The following is a 20605-nucleotide window of genomic DNA, read 5'->3' as shown; positions in this document are numbered from 1 at the left end:
TTAAGCTGCAGAAAATTATAAGGGAATTTTAAATTTATTTTAGTGCATTTTTTGGAGATTAACTGCTCCAGATACTGTTGGGATATCTCAACGGTTGGAAACTTGCAAAAAATGGGTAAATTTGTGAATTTTAATACTGCTGCTGTTCACTTAATTTGACTGACTATTGTTGATCGATTTGCAGCACTTTTTAATAAAATTAGGATTCGGATGCTCAGTCGAGGGTCAAATTTTGAAAAATAGCTAAATATATTCAAGTATGTATTACTCGAAAACTAAAAAATACTTTTAGGGTGTTTAGAAGTTCCATGTCAATGCCTGATTTAAATGTGTCATTATAGCTGACCCTAGCTGTTTTGGAGATACAGAATTGCAAAGAATATATGTGAAAATAAACTAGAGTTAATTCTCCTAGATTTTTCAAACTCCTAAAATTGACCTCCTTTAAACAAAAAGCCCTGTATATTTTTGGGTATATGGCGGCTCCATATCGGTTACATTATTTCTGATAATGTCCTTATACACAACTTTAGTTGTTTCGGAGATATGGTCCCAAAAAAGAACATTGGTAAAAAAACTCCGTTCAAGTGTCCTCAGTTTTCTGACTCCGGAAGCAAATTATTTTTCTTTTAAATCGAACGCCCTGTTATTTTTGCTTCATCATTGTTTCAAAATATGATAATATATCGATCAAAGATTTGACTCGCACATGAAACAGTCGCTGAAAGTGGATTAGATAGAAGAATGCTTTGCTGATTTGTGACAAACTGGTAGAAACGCAAACTTGACTGGAAGTTTAGCAACTTACTTTTTACCTTTTTTTTACTCAAATTATTATCGGTTATTCTATCGGAATTTCCTAACGGATTTCAACGAAAGCTAACCGCTAATTTACTGTTGGGAACAAATATTTGCCTCGGTGGGACACTTTACAACCTCACTAGTTATACCTTGAAGGAAATTCAATTTATTCAATTCTGAATAAATTTCCTGCAGTCGGGAGATGCATTCAGCACCCCATTTTAAAAGTCTGAATATAAAATTGGCAAATGAAAAGTGGGTATGTATGTTACAGTTGCAGCTAGCACATGAAACATGCTGCAAAATTTTATTATAAGAGAGTTGCAATTTATAAAAGTGGAAATTTCGAGCTCAAGTTCGTCAAGAGATATTCTTTTCACTTTTCAGACGTGTTATGTAGGACTCAGACATCCTAATAGCGTTAACTGCATTGCAGGTAATCCTCAGAGCTGCTAAATTCGTGTGAAATTACAGGATTTCCGATTACACAATGCAACTCCTCTGCATGGGGAAACGGCGATATATCAATTTGGGTTTGGCCCATTTTTGCTGGTGATGGAAAAAAAACTCTGGAACCATCCGCTTCAATATTTAATAATTTAACATTCTCCTAAAGTTGGGAAACGCGGTACTAAGTATATGCGCTTTATGGGGCTGCTGTCCGGAAGTTAGGTAGTTTCCAGCCTGTTCGCGTGTATTAACTCGAAAAGTTGTAAGCATTGGAGTTTCAAAGTCAATTTTCCGTTACACCATAAAACATCCTCTGGGATCGGTTAACGGAAAATGAGGCCCTGAAATGACAAATTCATTGCTCTAAATTACGATTCAGACTCGATAAGTCGGCTCTTCAGAAAACTGAAATTAGTATGTCCCATTGTGATTGAAGGGAATGGGAGTTTTAATCAATACAAAGTGCAGATTGCCAATTTATTGGGGCTTTCATTATCCTAATTGAGTCATTGTTGATCCGACCCTGACAAGGCATTATTATTGTTACAGCGGCCAAATACGTTTAATTACTATCGGGAGATAGATACTATATTTACACGCTAAGCTCGGTTTTTATTGGGTTTTAGGAGTTTATTTTGGGATTTTAGTTTGATGAGGAGTCCGTCAAAAAGTGCACTGTACTTACACTTGCTGTTAAAGATGCGCATGAGACTAATCTTTGCATGAAATTTTGCAAGTCTTTGAGATCAGTGCATTCATCAAAGTTGCCACATGATCTAGAAATTCCTATGGACAGAGATGTTTTAAGACAAAACTTTTTATTCTGAGGTACTTTCGCGAGATCTCCGAATCGAAACTTTGTGGTTTTCTCGGGGGCTTGGTCGTGTAATATCTAAAATTTATACCCTGTGGGTATATCTTTCTAGCTTTTCGGGCAATATGTTGCATAACAAAACTGATAGATTATTATCTATGCTCAATTCGGGACGCTTAAAGGTTCGAAATAACAACAATGTCCCCTATAACCTCCTTAAATTTGGCACAACTAATTTGGAACACCCTGTAATAGCACGAGTTCAGTGCTTTTGAATAGAGGGAAGTTTTGACATGGATCGCTCGAAGTCCTAGAGACTTGAGTTTTTTACATGGGACATCTTTGTGAATTGAATATTATGACTCTACCAATAACAAGGAGCAGTGTCCTAATTCTAACTTTCTTTATCAGTTTTCGATCAATTTGAGACTTCATGAAGCCATGTATTCAAAGTTTTGGAAGACTATTCTAAGACTTATCAGATAGACCAGTCGCCCTTCTACCGAAGGCAAACTTATATAGGGTGGCACTAGTAATTTGATATGATTAGCTGGAAGTCTAACGTTTCTAAGGACGCACTGAGCCTGTTTTACGTTGAATTTGAACAAATTTGAAAAAATGATCCCTATAACCTAGTCCCTGAACATACAATTACCATACTGAGTGAATTTTAAATATAAATTATGCGCTCGCTATCCAGAAATAATATATACACAGCATCTGAATAATCAGCCAACCTCCAAAATTGGAATATTAATCATTTGCCCAAGCACTTCTTGTAATATGGGACCAAGTTAGTTATCGCAAAGTTCACTTCATGTTCACAGACTCACGTCCAAGTTAAATTAAACGTGCCCTGTTCTATATGCAAGTTATGTATATGTACAGAAGCCCAGAGAGTTAAAACGTCCTCTTAGCAGCTAAATTGAAGCCAATTAGGCACTATTTTTTGATTGCCTTCGACATTTTAAACATACAGCTGACTTCCCGTCTCCGCGCGATAAAATCCAATTTACCCTCCATTGGATGGCTTTCATAAACTGAAACTCTGCAGGGGATGATGATGTATAAAGCAAATTATTTCTCTCATGGGTAGATCCATCCATCAATAGCGTGTCAGATAATGAAGTTAGCACTTTTTATTGATTTTCATTCGATTAGGATGGAGGTGAATGTGGGACGGACGTCACTTTTTGCTGCGAGTTGTTGGATTGCCTCCAGATTAAACTCGATTTAAAACTGTCCCATACAGCCGCCTCTTATGACAAAATTTAATATGCTGCGATAATTCCTTAACGAAGCGTTTTTGAATAAATAAAATTTATCTGGCCAACTAGTATAATTCAATGTAGGACACGAGGGCGGATTGGCACAATTGCAATACAAGACACTCTGTATTTTTTAATTTTCCGCTTAACCCCATCAGAAGCTTCATTTAGAAAAGCTAATTATGTCTCTAACAATTTATGAGATATTCGAAACTTCATCTCTGCATTAACTAAAAAGAACACGTGAAATAATCATTTTAGAAGTAGCTTTTTTTATATAGGCTACCCTGTATTTAGTTGGCTAATATCAAAGACGTGTTGGCGAACATTTGATCTATGAAATTCTCTATGTTTGATGTAATCTTGGTGTTCTTTAATTGTCTTTTTTAAGGAGTGTAGGTTTTTCCAATAAAAAATGTCTCACATTCTCAGGGACCATTAAGGCCTTTAATTAAACGACCTTAATCTTCTCCGATTTTTCGTACGGCTATTATCACATTCATTTTAACTGTTCTAACATGTAATTTATTTCCTCATTGTTTGATGGGGTTTAATATATCTACTATGTGCGTCACTATAAATCAAAGTAAAACAGCAAATTTGCTGTTTGAAATGAACAAAATACTAATAAGATCTAAATATATCATATTTTCTTGTATTTAATTTAAACTACCTGAGAATAGTACACAATTCCACCGCTCCCATGACCTTTTCTTGTATGTGAGGCGTTATTCCCAAACAAATTAAAAATATAATATATATACATATATTAAATGGAACCCTTTTCTGCCATTGCCAGTCACAACTATAAATCCTATAGGGTTATCTCCAGAGACCTTTTTCCTCCTGCTAAACAAATATATGACCTAATTCAATGGGAATAAAAATATTAATCACCCATTTGGCTGCAGGCAATTACAGTCGAGAAGGTGATATCCCCGGGGAACGTCCTATCATCTAAGGGCTATAACTATGTCCTGAAAGAGCCCTAAGTGGGTGCAATTTGTGAAAGAGAAGCCTCGAAATTGCCTAAACTTAATACCCACCTTGAAAACCCTCTTTTAAGGTGGGTATTGACGGTGCGGTTTCAGTTATTAGGGACAATATTCTTGCCGCGAGTTATAAAACTCCTGACCTCCATCGCTCTGGTATTCCGGAGAACTTCTAAATGTTTTAAAGACAAGTAGACAATATTGCAGGCACATTTTATGGTGTGACGATGTTTAAAAAGATGTACTGAACATTTGTAAACATTTCTGGAAGGTTTAAAATCAATTATATTCAAATAAGTCGGTATATATTTTAAAAATTTGTTTTGAAAGTGTTTTTCATTTATCGGATCTGGGACTATCTGGGCCTGTTTGTTGGAAATGTAGGGTACAACATCATCGAATGTGTACGGAAAGCGTCAAATGGTACTTTTCCAAGGTACTCTTTCAAGAGAACCTGATTTAGCTATTCGGGTCATCAAATCTAACTTACACATGCTCTTTGTAATGTACCACAATTAGTGACTATTTAGCACCTCGATCCTCCGATCCCAATCGGTCGGGAAGTTCTGAACTTCTTGACAGCATTCATTAGTACAAACACTTCCAACTCAGGCGACGTGGGTTTCTCGTATAAATAGTCAGTTTCTCTTATAAGAAGCAATTTCGAATCGTCATTAAATATTTGCCATAAACATGCTCTGTAGTCATGTTTGCTTGCATCGGTATGCAGTTCCTTTGGGACATGCCTCTAAAGCCACAAAAAGTTCCCTTGTGATGCTTGTCTTCATTTGAAGTGGTAAACATCAAAGAACAAACTGAAACTTAAAGAAACAAGTTAAAATTGCGGGTTATTGCAGTTGCGGTGGAGAGGTTTAATCACCCAGTCACTATTGTTCCATTGTTACGTTTCGTAAATCGACCATGCAGAAGTTTCTTTGGTGAATACAGTGTGTTTCCGCACACATATTAACGAGAAACGTTCAAGATGGCGCCCATAACAAAAAATAAAGTTGATGATGGTTGTTGAAAATCGAAACGTCGGAATTTCAAGTATGACGTCTCCACGTTGTAGAGGAAGAAAAATTGCAATTATTGTGTGAATGATTTTGCATTTCTTCGTCAAATAAGCCGAGGAAAAAATACCGTTTTTCCAAAATTTCGTTTTTTTCTTAACAATTCTGAAAGTTTTTTTATTCTAAAACGGAATAATTTTCATCTAAAAATTGTGCAACTTTGCCCCAATTTTGCCGAGATCCTCATGTGGAAATGAACACCTTGTATGCAAAGTAATCATTCCGGAAATTTAAAAAATTTCTGGAAAATTGTGGGACCATTTTTCTTCAAATTGTTAAAAAAATATTTGCGAACCACTTGAGATATGACGTGATATCCCGTCCAAGCCGCACTTAATCATGTTGATAATAATTGTCAGCAATTAGGAACGATATTCAGAGCGATTATCTGGGCACAATGAATTAGGTCTGTGCAACAGAGAGATTAGGCTTGGGGCGTAATTTCGGTAATGGATTTTAGTGTAGTGGCGCAAATTTGTTTTTAAGTGACGTGTCACTTAAACTATCAACGGTAGAAGAAAAATGGAAGAGCTGATTTATTAAGGTGAAAGCGGTTTGTTTTGGTTTAAATTTCATCGTGCTTGCGAGTCGAAGACGCGGCTGATTAATGGAATCGAGTATGTACCCTGAGATAAAACATCGTGTGTTTGCGAAAGGAGAATGATGGAAGATGGAAACCGAACATTGTCCAAGTGACAAAAACTTGTATTATCATTTTACACACGCACACAGGATCAGCTACTAACTACTCGTAGACTAGTTTAACTGAGGTTGCGGCTGAAAAGACATCATACGACGAAAACTATCTGGGACGTCTAATTTATTAAATCAGGGTGACGTGGGCTTTATGAAGATTATAGAGCACCATTTTCTTGCCTGATGGGTAATTCCGCTTTAAAACCCTCTATCGTTTTTGCCTTTGTTAACCTTTGTTAACGTGAATGGGCGTATGGATTAATTAACGGATGACACGTAAATTCAAATCGAATACAATAAAAGTTTCAGTTCATTCTACAAATCCGCCCTTTTGTACAGTCAAAAGAAGTCTACCACCGCAAAAACCTCCCAATTGTAGTTCTTAAACGCTGGGAAATATCAAAGATAACAACGTTCTCCATCCTCGTCACGAGATAGTAATTAATTAGAACAGTAAAAACGTTGAAAGCAAGGCAGGGCAGTACCCAAATTAAAGTAGATTATTTTTAAAAAGGTCCCTACTTTTTCAGGCCATGTTGTTTGCCCCCGGGCTTAAAGGCCAAGTCGACTTATTATTCGATTCTGGCTTGTGCCTTTTTAAATTAACATGGCTGTTTTTCTTTTTCAGTGCCTGCAAGCATGTGCGGAAAAATGTAATATTACGACAATAAAATGATCTGGCGATATTGTGTTCCAGGGTATGGTGGGAAATGGCACTCAGGAGAATGAGAAAGCAAGGAGTTTAGAGTTTCTTATTTGATTATAGGAAATTGCCGCAGCATTATCTCAATTTCTCATGTGAGTTTCCCGTGGCGAGTAATTGTCTATGAATTTTCTGATAGCGCGCATACACAACTTCATATTTGTGGCTGCAAGTTACCTTCGAGAAGACAAATTGCAACAGGACGTTGAATTCTGAACTGTGGAGAGAGGTTTGAGTTGCCTCGCTTTTCCTAGACAGTAACCGAGCGAGTGTGGTTTTGAACTAAGTTCGACCGAACCCAGGGGCGCTCCCCCAACGGAGTCCGAACGCAAACTTTGGCCCGACTTTATTAAAATAATTGCAGAAGCGAGATCTTTCTTACATTTTCTACTGAGCCAATTGAATTTCGTAAGGTGAACGCAGCTTTTAAATGTACGAAGTCCATCGAGACCGAAATATGTAAAAATCTTATAAAATATGATATATCACAGGAAGGGTACGCGACGAAATGCCTTGGTTGACATGAAATCATGAAAACGAATCATGTTAGTTCATAGACATTTCTGAAAAGTGTCGAATGCTGTAAGAACTTCAGCCTTCAAACTTAGCCGAGACTTGATTTTTAAGCACCTGTCCCTTAAAGCAGTCTGGTGTCGCCAACCAGACAACTCCCCTCGTCCCAGTATAATTTCCATCTACGATTGTGATCATGGTTTTTTAATTCATTCAACCTTAAAGTTTACATAAAACTGAGAATCAGGCTTTAAATTCAGTCAGAAACTAAATCCCGACTCCTGACGAAAATCATTACAAAGTTTCCTTTCACGGCACGTTACTTTTACACAAAATAAACCAGCCTGAGCTAGTCAGAACTCAAAATCAATTTTCTACAACCTTTTAAGTATTCCGCTCGGGCACGAACTTTCCCCTGCGAACTCGCCGTGTTTGAATAGTCTCGATCTCAATTCGACTCTAATTGATTAACGACTCGAGAATTGTCTTAAGCTACTCTTTAAAAGGGCGCGTGGCAGATTTTTCTCTGTGCTAAATCATCTTCAAAGTCAGAACTGCCCAGATCTGTTAACGCAGCAACAAATCCGCGGTATGCCATAAATCACGTAGTTTATAGGAAATTTCTGCTTGGAGAGACCTGAGGCAAATCCCAACATCAATCCTGCCCAGAAAGTTATTTGTCAGGGTGAAAACTTGCATGGTTAACAAGGCCTATTGTTAGGAGATGAGGATTCGAGCTTGCCCGAATATTTTACGCAGTCACATTTCAAACATTTCTTTTGAATTCAAGAAACTTAGTTTGCATTAGAGAGAATTGGCCTAAATACTCGTTTTGAGCAGTCAAACTTTATCAAAAACAGTTAGTTATATAGAGTTTTGGTTTCTAAGTCGACATCCAGGCATCTCACATCTGTTTCTGATGTGGTTGGTTAATTGGGAAACTCAACTTTTGAAAAATCGTGATTCGAATAATAATGAAGATATGCCGATGAAATTTAGTGAAATTTCTGCTTTAAGTGGGTTTAGTAAACCATGCAATTTTCACTTCAATTAAACAATAAACATCCGAGCGCTAAGCCCTGATCCAGAATTTCACATTTGCTTCTCACGTACTGTTAATTAACAAATTCAAGCTTTGAAAATTTCTGACTTGCACAATGGCTAAGACATTTCAATAAAATTTGGTGTAATTGCTGGCTTAAGTGTGTTTAGTAAACTGAAATTTTCACTTCAATCAAGCTATAAACATCAAAATACTAAGCCCCAATCCGAAATTTTCCCATTTACTTCTCAGATGATCTTAATTAAAAAACTCAAGTTCTGAAAAGTTCTCATTCTCACAGGAAGGAGAATATTTAAATAAAACTGGGAAAAATTACCGGGTTTAGCGTGTTCAGTAAAGTGTGAAGTTTTCAGTTGGATGAGATAATCAATACTGGCGTGCCAAATAGAATTACCTCACGTTGCTGGTGTCTTAAGTAAAAAACTCAAGTTTTCAAAAACTCTAATTCTCGCAATAACGAGAATATTTCATTGAAATTTAAAGAAATCATTGGATTAAGTTTGCTTAGCAAATTGTGAAATTTTCAGTTGGATCAGATAATGAGCGTTGGCGTGTCGTGTCCAAATCCATAATTATCACATTTGCTTTTGATATTGCGTTAATTAATAATCTGAAGTTTTCAAAAATTCCAACTCTCACAGTGGCGAGAATATTTAAACGAAATTTGGAGAATTCGCTGAATTAGATGTGTTTGATAAAGTGTGAAATTTTCAGTTGAATGAAGTTGTTATCTTACCAACAGACCATATCTCGAAATCTGACTTTGCTTTTCATGTCATCCTAATTAATAAATTAAAATTTGAAAACACTTTAATGCCCAAAAATGACGAATATTTCAATAAAATTTCACGAAATCATTGGCTCGAGTTTGCTTAGTAAGTAGTCGAGCTTTGGGTTCAACAAGGTAATAGACGCTAGCGTGCCAGGTCCAGATCCAGAATTCTCACGTTTACCTTTTAGTGAAATGTGATAAAGCTCCTGATGGAAGTGCGCTTTTGCTCTGTGAAATCTTCTTTAAAGCTTTCAAACGAGTTAATTTTTTTCCGATTAAATAATGATGTTCATACTTCCCGTCTATTGTGGGGCACCCCATAAAGATTTTCATATATTGCGCACAAATCTATTCAGGTTTCCTTTTGTACCATGATTGATGTGCATACCTAAATTTCCACAATAGGAGACTAATTTATCAAACGGATTATAATAGGTATAAGGTCCCAAATATCAATTTTGCTTTTGACAGGTGCCTGACCACCACACATAATCAACTCTCATCATATACTTTTCGTTTCGAGGCTAACAACGCAAAGGCAACTGGAAAATTTCGTGCCTAGAAGTGCGAGTTAAAGGGAAAGTTATTAAACCGTCCCAAAGGTTTCCAATCAATTTTAATCGTTCCACGGAGTTTGTCCAAGTCTTTAAAATGCGTCGATTTGTAATGAAACTCTTTCCCTTTTTATTATCCATGAAGCTGCGGAAATTTAAAAGCATTCGTTAATTTATTCCAGTTTTATAACTCGGCTCTCCGTGAAAGGTATACCGGACGAATTTCTTTTAATAGGTTTCAGAACCAGCCATTTGAAGAAGTTTCATCTCTGGAGAAATAGTTCCGTATAAAGCCCCGATTAGAGCTAGTTATGAGTTGAAGCTCATTAAAAAGTTATTTCCAAAGGGGAAAATAATTTTGCTGAAAACTGCAAGGTTTCAGCATTATCCATTTGCATAAGACCAGTTTGTGTCAATCTCGTCAAGGTAGGAAATATTGTTTTGTGGATTGAAACTAGTCATAAATTATTCAGTATACGAGCCATAAAACTAGGGCCAAGGCTTGTTGATACAGCAAATACTGATTTCCCTATCCCATTTTGTCACAGTAATTTATAGAGGTTCGCACTAATTTGCCTCTCGCAATATTGCTGAAGACTGAAGAGTCCTAGCAAAACAATAAGACCTTCAGCGTTACCGTCTCTGATTTATAAAGGACACGAAAGTGCTTTTACACGTTTCATGTCACTCATAATATTTGGGACATTCCTATTATAGTCCCTGTAATTAATATTCGAAGCAAGAATGTTAATATAATATGAATAACGAAATGAATATTGATATAAGCTCATTATTAGACCATGATTTTCGACAGTAATCCTAATTTACCTGATTTATTTTCATTGATTTCCCAGTAATCTGATATATATTCACGGCTGCACAGCAAACGGAACTGATCTGATTTAATTTCATTGTTTCACACTGACATGAACAAATCTGATTTATTTTCACGATTTCCCAGTACTCTAAATCAACCTGATTTATGTTAATGATTTCACAAAAACTCGGACTAATCCGATTTATTTTAGTTCGAGCCATTTCGCGGTTACCTGAAGTGCAGGATTTCTTTTCAGGTAACCCGAAGTGATCTGATTTATTTTTAAGGTTTGTTAGAAACTTAAACTCTTGCGATTTTTGCGACGATTGAGTTAATTTTATATAATAAAATATTTTTTCGTTTTTCCCAGTAATACTACTTTGCCTGATTTCTCGTTAATGACAATTTATCAGTAATCTGATTTATTTTCACGAGTTCGCAGTAATTTCAAGTGATGTGATTTCATATCCTGATTTCGCAGGAAACTGAATTCAGTTCATTTATTTTTTGATTTCTCAATATCCTGGACTAACTCGATTTATTTTCTTGATTGTAAATATGTATGCAATCCGGGTTGCTCTTAATTATGTTCATGATTTCGCAGTAATATTGAGTGGGTCGATATCATTTTGCAATAATTTGGGATTAGTCCGAAGTAACTTGATTTACTTTCTCGATTTCGCTGCAGCCAGACTAATTGGCCTAATTTATTTGTTTGATTTGAAATAATCCGAAGTGTTTCAAATTATTTTCCGTAATCTCAAATGACTTAATTACATTTAAAAATTTCATATTTAGCCGAACTAGTCCGATTTATTTTATCACGACGAGTAACCTAAATTGACGTGATTTGTTTTTAGGAAGCCGCTAACTTGATTTACTTTTTAAATTTCCCAGTAGCCCGGACTGACCGCACATATTTGCATGATTTCAAAAAATTCAAATTATTCTGATTTATTTTCATAATTAAATTTTTCATTTCATAATTTATTTCCATGATTTCAAACAATCCGGATTTTAGTATTTCTACGAGTTTCCACTAACCTGAAGAGGCTTCATTTCATTTTCTAAACTTTTCCATGACCTCCATTTATCAAAAATGACTTTTTACATAGAGGAAAATGCTTCTCTAGCTTCCGAGATATCGACAGATAAGCAATTTCCAGAATCGAGCTTCTGAACATTTGTTGGCAACTTCAACTGGGATTTTTCAAAATTTTTTAAAACACATTTGCCAAAACGCGAAACATTGTCACTTATCATTGCACTTCCCAAAAAAAGTCGCATTTCTCCCTTCGCTGTGCCCTCACGTGTTCCATTTTCTGCTCAACCAGCTGGGAAACTATACAGGCCCAAGTGCTGTGAAAAATCCAATAAAATCTGACCCTCAGAATGAACTCTGGAGGCCGTGTCGTTATACGGTTGTGGACCTCATTTTTTATTTTCTTGTTTACCATAATATAAAAGAGACAAGGCCGCTTAAACGAGATCGTTTGAATATCAACTGATGACCCGATCAGAAATAATGAAAACGGTGGGTGTCGTATCCAGGAGGATTATGTTTCAGGCCAAATTTCCGTTTGGATGTGCGCTAATCCAGACTAATAGCACTGGACAATACGCGTTCAATTATTTAATTTTAGTTTTTCCTACCATACAGGGTAATCGTTGAGTTGTGGGTCTTCCGCTTGAATATTTTAAAATGCGTGAGCACTGTGGATCCCACAGCGACATTGTTTAGCGTGTTATCGTCGCGGAATTTTACAGTAAAAGAACAATGACAAAGTGGGAGTATTATCTCCATATGCGTTGGAGGGTTTAGGCATATCTCCTAGGGCTAAAGTGATTTCGTGCACTGAACTCATATTACAGCGGGAAGCATAGAAATCAGAATTTGGCTCGTCAACAGGTCTTAGGCCCAGTTTTACGGCTCGTATCTTGTCTGATTTATAGCTGTTTTCAATTTGCATCAGAATTTTGTTGCTTGATGGAATAACCGGCATCGAAACCAGAATTCGTGCAGGAAATTCGAAAAAGGGTTTTGTTACGATGTGTCAACTTGCACTTCCAATTAATGCTCATTTTAACTAGTTTATTAATATTGCTTTAGTCGTTTATATGAAATATGTGTCCCATGACCTGACGCGAAATTTATTATTAATATCGTTTTATTTTACACGAAACAAAACACAGTGGCTATCCGGATACATAAATTAAATGTGTCAGGGTAATTTAAATTTGATGGTATTTGCACTTTCCTCCGCTCTAATTTATTAATTGCTTTGAATGTTTTAATTTGAATCGGCATGGGAAAATTATGTAAATAGAAAGTGGCTTACTAATGGAGGGCATTTCTGTCCGCTAATGTTAGCATTACGGTCAGTTTAGTTGTTTTAAACTTTGTTTCGAGCGTATGATAATGTATGGAATTGTAGGAGGTATAGCGGCCTTTATCCTAGTTGACACACGAGCCGGCAAAAATGGAAAATTGTATATTATTCATTGCAGCAAATTATAACCGTATACTAAAGCGTACGTTAAATTTATGAAAGATTAAGGAACATTGCTGCAAGCGCTATGTTGATGTACTCTATACAAAAAATGGTGTAATGGGCCAAACTTCAGCAGCGTATTCTTTGTGTGAAAATATTACCATTTGTCCAAAACATAGAAGTTGACAATTTTCTCCGTACAGGGTGTCAAAATTTAACTTATTTTTTCCCATTTTATCTATATCTCTAAGAGTTTTTGAGATATTTAATATCAATTTTGACGTGAGCATACTCATTTACGTTTTACTTCATTAGATCGATCAAGTGTAATACAATCTACGTGACGATACTTTCCAAAGATAATACTCCCCATGAGCTCAAATATCGTTTTGAAAATTTGTGTGGGAGGAGGGGGGTGGTGGATTTGACGACATGCGCTTAGGGATCCTTTTCGATCCTCAATCCACACTTTTCCACTCCAGATAGTCCGCTAATGCACAAAGCCTCATCCTCATCCCTCAAGGAGAAAGCCCTGTGCTTAAAACGTGCCCACCTATTACATACTCTTATGAACCAGTATGAGGAACGTGACGAGCTGAAGCGTTCCGGGCCGAACCAGCACATGGCGACGCATTTAATTACACTAATAACAAAACATGCCGATTGTTCTTGGCTTATTCCAACTTTCCGAATTGATTCAATCTGTATTTGTCTTGATACTGAAGGTTCAATACGTGGTACCTTCAGTCGCGTATTTAGTACTCTGACGATTCGAGGGCACTACGCCGAGACGACCCTTACTAGCTGATTCATTGCATGTGCTCCTTCGATGAGTCATTCGGTCCTTTCCCTTCGGGCAGTATAATTGGAATGTCCCGTTGATAAAACACAATAATTCTCGAATGAAACCGGTTTCGCTTAGTGTCTGCTTCCCCCTTTTGGAGCTTCCATGAGAGGATGCTATACAATGTTGCTGGGAGGATTGAAGTGGATTAATTAGAATTAACATGACGAGTAGTTTTCATTAGGGAACTCTTTCTCCTCAACCCGCTAAAACACCGAGAACTGGGTTTTAACTATTGTTGAGATTTTTTCTGTTCGTCAGTAAAACCATCACTTCCATTCTAATTTCCATTTTTATTTTCGTAGAGTTTACGACAAAGCTACGCGACTAGAATTTGGAGCTTATGCAAAGTGCGAAATTTTAATTTTTCCGGCCTGTTCCGTGTACACGATTCCACACTTAAGACTATTTTTAATTAAGGAAACTTTCCTTTAGAGTGCTGGAAAATGTGGCGAAAAGTTTGGGAAGTCTCGTTTCATTCGCGTACTGAAAGAGAAACGGATTTGTTAACGGGCATTGTAGCGATTTAGCTTTTCCTGCAATAAAACCTCACATTTTTCATCATATCCTCAGATTTTGTGTAAATCGGAGATGTGTGTACATCAAACATCACAGAAAAGTAGTCTAACTGAAAATGGGGACTAAGTCAATTGCCTGGAAACATGTCCTTTGTTGAGATTTATCTGAATTTCGGCTTGGTAAACTTGCTGGCAAACTACATATGAGCTGCGATATGAAAAGATTGATTTATGCAGGGTATTTCCACCTAAAGCAAAACTCGCTAAACACAATGTAACAACCTAAATAAACACTAATTGGATTCATCCGGCTAAGACAGCTCATTAGGCAACATTAAGACCCAACTTTTAATTGGGATACTGGAAATTTTATATTTCCTAACGCTGGAAACGGCAAAATAACCTTTATGAAATAAAAACATGAACTCTCGATAAATCTTCGTACTTTTCCAAAAAAGATGATTAAATTGGAACAGCTACATCGACCTTACATCAGGAACCCCATTGAATTTAACATAATATCTTACCTCGAGGAGATTTGAGCTTTACGAGGCAAGCATCAAATGATATTCGAGACTAAAACAACGTTTTAAGTGGGATCTAATTTAGTCTGGAATTCAAACACTTGATTAAGTCATTTTTAGGGCTTAAAAGAGCCCCAAAATCGGGGTTTTAAAAGTAACATGAAATGTTTCGTCGTACGGAATTCAGGCCTTGTCATGTTATGAAGTTTTGATGATTTTTGGTGAAAAAAGAAGACAAAATGGGAGGTATCATTACAACAAAAACCTTAACTGACAACGTCGTTTTCTTCATTTGTTGCAAACCGCTATTGCTGGAGCTATGCAGTCGTCCCCAATTTCCAACAATTAAAAACTGTATGGCCACTAAAGTTCGTTTTAGATATCTAAAACCATATGTATCGAAAACCGCAGATGGTAACGTTGCTGTCCTTCCGAAAGTATTCTATTGGCAGAGCTGCAATTTTTACTAATTTCCAATTAAATAGCTGAGTTAACGGTATCAAAAGCTACAACCAACAACATTGCTTTCATAATTTGTTTCGAGTTTCTTTTGCGTTGTCAATTAAGAAATCAACGACACTATTGTCAGAGCTATGAAGCTTTGTCAAATTTTGATTAATAATTCAAACCCGAACTCTGTTTATGATGGAAAACTGATCTAAAATCGATATGAAAATTACCTGGATTCAATCACGGTGACAACTATAGCCAATAATCTTGCTTCTTTCACTTGTCCGGACTTGGATTATGATCGACCGAAGGCGATGTCGACAGAACCGTGAACTTTTGGCTAATCAATAATTAAAAGTAGAGTTTTGTTTATTACGGATAAAACTGATGAGGGTGTAAAATAATAGCTATAAAATCAACTATCACTAAAACTGCAACAATGAACGTTGTCCTTTGATTGACTTTAAATTTTATTGAAGTTGTGAAGGTAGAATTCGCTGGTGCTGTTGTTAGAGCCACGAAATTTGCTCGAATACTCACTAATTTTTAAAAACTAAGTTTTGTCGATTAGGATCAAAACATTTACTAAAAGGTTTGATACCTGACCTGAACCGCGACAAAATCTACACCTGACACATTTGAGTCGTCAAAAATCAGACGCCAAAGGTGTTGTTGTCAAAGCCATGACAGATTTCCCAATGTTCCAGAAATTTGGTTTTTGGAATTCAAATTTGGGAAAAATCTAATTATTTCTAAAAGGGATCTGACAAGTGCAATTGTTTCAACTTTAAATAATTAAATTGTGGACTTACCTAAAGAAAAAAATTAAATTATATAAAAATTGGTTATAATTTCTTGATAAGTTTTTATGATATTATGTAGATTTTCTCACTATAAAATTCATTGCAATGCTCGGTAGCTATTGCTGTTAGTACTCTAGTTTTTAGCGCCGAGTGAAACAAGCAAAAATGATGTAGATATCCAATAAAAATTTTACGATTTTATTCGGGATTTAGTAGCTATTTTTAAATTATGTATACGAGTAAAAGAGGCGAGGAGGGGAAATGAGAAATTGAAGTTGATGCTTCATTTTATTATCAATATTTAGGAATGAAGAAAAAAAAGAGGAGGAGAAATGAGAAGCATCTAAGTTGAAGGCTCAATAATTTAAGCTAATTCAATAAAGCACTCAGAAATAATATTTAGGGGAACAAGCAAAAGGAGTACCTATCATCTCTTTATAATTCGACCTATTCTACTCTAAAATCGTAATTCGTGGTCCTCATCCCAAGTTCACCTGAACCTTCAATGAAATAAGTAATAAGTGAACCTGAAGAATACAAGCTATTTCCTAAACCAGTGGCGCAGCTTTGATGGCATATTCCTTAGGAAATAAAAAAATGAAAATTCACCCCGAACGTATAAACTATACTTAGAACTATAAATATTTCTTTACAAAATTATTATGACAACTAGAAATGGGCATTTATTGTCTATATTATCCAGGGAAATTTCCATGGATAGGCGTGCTGCAAATAAAAAATGAATGCTATGTGGCCCAGTGGCGCTTCTTCAAAATGTATTTGAATATATCCATCTAACGACGTGCTTTACATTCATTTACGCAAATCTTGCATAGTGCAGTGCCATTCGAACATTTTTTGACTTCGTCTATCGGTTTTGAATTTAAAGGTGCAGTTATTTGTGTCTCCAGGTCTCTAATAAAAGTCATGTTCATAAAATATTTCTATCGAAAAGCAGACCTTAATAAACTACTATTCCTGCTAATTTAATTTTCATTAAATTTACGGACCGAGAACCACAAATTATTACTATTTAACGTAATATATCCTAAAATATTTTGCAGGTAAAGATAAGAAATTATGCTAAACACGGGGAAGAAACCTTCCCAAGTTAACCCCTCTACCTCGTAAATATTACAGCAGTTGGGATGCAAAATGGGCTTTAATATTACTTAAAAGTGGATTTCCATTGGTAATGGTTTAGGCTAAATCGGGAGCAGGTCAACACCAGTTTGCAAGTTGGTTAAATTCTGTGTGCGATAGTAATAAGTCGTTTTAAATTGTGTGAATAATTGCAAAATTCCTCTTCTTAATCGCCCAGGGATGACAGTTTCTAGTACGTGAAACATGTTATTATTGTCTAAGGGTGATTTGAGATAAGTGATTGGTGCTGGATTTGATGTTTAACGAATTTCTAAACAAAATATTCGCAATGAATCTTAGAGCTTAACCATGAAATAATGTACTGGGTGTCTTATTTGAAAAATTTGGACTATGAACCTTTGAACTCGAGCAAACCTTTAGGACAAACTGAAAATATAGTTTCATAATTTCTGAGATTACTCGTTTATTCTCTATAAAAAATATAACAAATTTATGCTCACAATATTCACGATAAATCATAGTATTTAACCATCATATAATATCTTGAGTGTCCTATTTGAAAAATTTGAGTTATAAGGTCGTGAACACAAGTTAGACTTAAAAACTAACTCGAAATATAAAATTCCATAAATCCTGAGATTACCCCTACTAGTTTGTGGGGCACTATTGCCGAAAGTAAAAAAAAATCTTTTAAAGATACATGTATTTCATCGATTTAGGAAATGAATGCATTTAAAATGGCCAAATAAACAGAAAATCAACACACATTTTCAAATCGCTTACAAATGTTGCCTGTGACACAAATCTGCGGACAAACTTTGAAAAAATTTATGATAAATGCGGCGTTTAAAATTGTGGAAAGTTTTGAAAAAAATTCATTGGAAAATTGTTAAATCAGTTTGTTTCAACCAATTACAGTTCCTCCAGCCTTAGACAAAAAAATATTTCAGAGCGACAAGGGGCACGAGTCTTCTAACAGTCCCTAATCCAATGCTTGGCTCAGTTATATTTCTACTCGTTATAATCATTCCTATCAGCATTGCAGATTAATAATTGAACCCGAACGAATCCGTAATACATAGTTTCATTTACAGACAAATGAGTCGATATTGTCTTTGAAGGTAACAAATAGCTGTGTATAATGATACGTTCTATTACGCAGGCCAATTAAATCCCGACGCTTTATGGAGACGTCAAGATTACGTCAATTCCACGTTGTGTAGGGTCATTAATATATTTAAGCCATCGCTTTATTGTCTGCCTTAATTTGATATTCTACTCGTAACCAGGTTCGATACAAAAAGGGGCAAAAACATAAATAATAAGTGCACTTTATTTGCAGAGGCAATAAAAGTGTTGACCAAGGGTTATTTAGGTCAATACCCTTTGAATCACTCTACTCCCTTGTACATTACTCTGCTGTTATAGTTGAGGCATTAAATGTGTCTACCTCTGCAGGAAATGATGGAAGTGGGCTATTCTTTGTTATGCGAATATGTTATTAGGGTTATCGAGGTTATTAAGAAGAATGCTGCAATCCTCAAAACTATCAAATGGAAGTCAATTATTCTGAGTCTTATTTAAATAACAAATCAAATGATTGCAGGCGCGTTGCAGCTCCTTTAAAACAATTACCCAGGAATCGTACTCTTCAGCTAATTCGATAAAGTGAATTGTTTGTAGATTTAAATCAGGGAGATTGGAAAGGGCTTCGCAAGTTGAATTGGGGAGTCACGCTAAGTGGGAGAATTTAATCCGTTTTAGTCGGCATTTTTTGAATTGTTGCATATCAAAACCACAACGCATAATGCAACAACATAATGCAGTGAATGCGATACTGAAATCGCAGATTTTTAAAACAATAAAAACAGACAATATTGTCGAGTTTTATTCGACCCTTTGAATACTGTTCATTACCTTTCGGACTTTCATAATAACTCATAATGGAATGTGCAGCTACAGATGAAATTTAAATTGCAAACTACCATAAAGTTAATATTTCTGTTTATTTGGCTATTTTAATTTCAATTCAACTCTACATGCTTCGGTTACATTCAATAAAATTTAGATACAGTTAAATCAATTATTCCACTGACTTTTGCATTGAAGTTTTAACTTAAAAAGTGAATGCAACGCCTTTTTCCAGATATTCGAGTAATTTCTGTCGTCGACAGCACTTGCAACTCGTTTTCAAATCAGCTTTGACGTGCTCTTGATTTAGCCAAAATATTACCAACAGAAATCCACTTTTGAGCCATATTAAGCCAACTGCTATAATATTTATGAGAGAGAGGGATTGGTTTAGATAGGTTTCTTCCTTCCGTTTAGCATAATTTCTTATCTGCGCTTATAAATTATTTATTTATGTATGACGTTAACACGTTTAATTTTCTTTCGAAAGAGTCGGTGGCCTCTAATTTACCCTGTTGGTTAAGTCAGGCAAACAATATTTTGAGAGATTTATCGGCGCAAGTTTAAGGGAATATTTTTGGGCCAAAATAGGAAAAAAAACTCGTAGAAAGATGTGTCCCGAATCGTTTCTTTTGCGAAACCTTGGATTTTGAAGTTTATAAAAAAATCATTCTTTGGCTATGTTTTTTAATTCTTACACCTTGTATACCATCCTCATACTTGGTGCCTCTGCATAATACATGATGAAGAAAGGTTTTCCGAGTACAGCGGTTAAAAATGGAATTTCCTTGGGTGATTGCAAGGGAAATAAATGAGTATACACGTTTCTCTATTGCTAGTTTTAAAATATATCATTGTTTGGCCTGATAAATGATAGGACAGTAATTCCCGCCTTTTTAATAAAATTAGGTAAATTACCGGCTAATAATGACACGCATACGGCTTATTATTTACCTAGCGCGCTAATCGGCCACAATGTTTCCCACCTTCTCCGCATAAAAGCTACCTCTGGTTCCTGTTTCGCCTTAAACCAATGAGTTCCTAATAACTGATTTTCGAATATTAACTTACTAATTAAAACTTTATACATTGAGTGGTGAGGTCGGTCAAAGTTCTGAAAATGATTCTATTATGTTTGCTTAAATTAGACAAACATTTTGACCGATATTCTATAAATCGCTTCTGCAAGAGGAACTTAATGGGGTCTATCATACGTCGAACATTAAAGTCAGTTTGGATTAGACAAAATATCGAAACTGATTATGGTCAGTTCGGGTAGGTAATTTTTTGAAAATTTTTCCCTAAAGGTCAGTTCGAGTTAAATTTGAAAATTGATCCTCTTAGGTTCGTTTAATTGAGTGTGTCCAAAATACCACGACCATGGGCGGCCATTTTGCAACTACTGGCTTCTGCAAGTAGCAAGGCGATGGTTAAAGTGTAAAA

General features: G+C 35.8%; 1 protein-coding gene across 4 annotated transcripts in view; it reads left to right on the top strand.

Annotated features, from left to right (window-relative positions):
• The window catches only part of LOC136419914 (monocarboxylate transporter 2-like), a 66654-nt gene that overhangs the window by 20994 nt on the left and 25055 nt on the right, over positions 1-20605 (top strand). The gene's annotated exons all lie outside the window — the stretch shown is intronic.

The sequence above is a fragment of the Euwallacea similis genome, chromosome 1, assembly GCF_039881205.1.
Source record: "Euwallacea similis isolate ESF13 chromosome 1, ESF131.1, whole genome shotgun sequence".
In the NCBI taxonomy this organism is placed as follows: Eukaryota; Metazoa; Arthropoda; class Insecta; order Coleoptera; family Curculionidae; genus Euwallacea; species Euwallacea similis.
The sequence above is the reverse complement of the archived record's forward strand: the minus strand, read 5'-3'. Positions and strand labels throughout refer to the sequence as shown.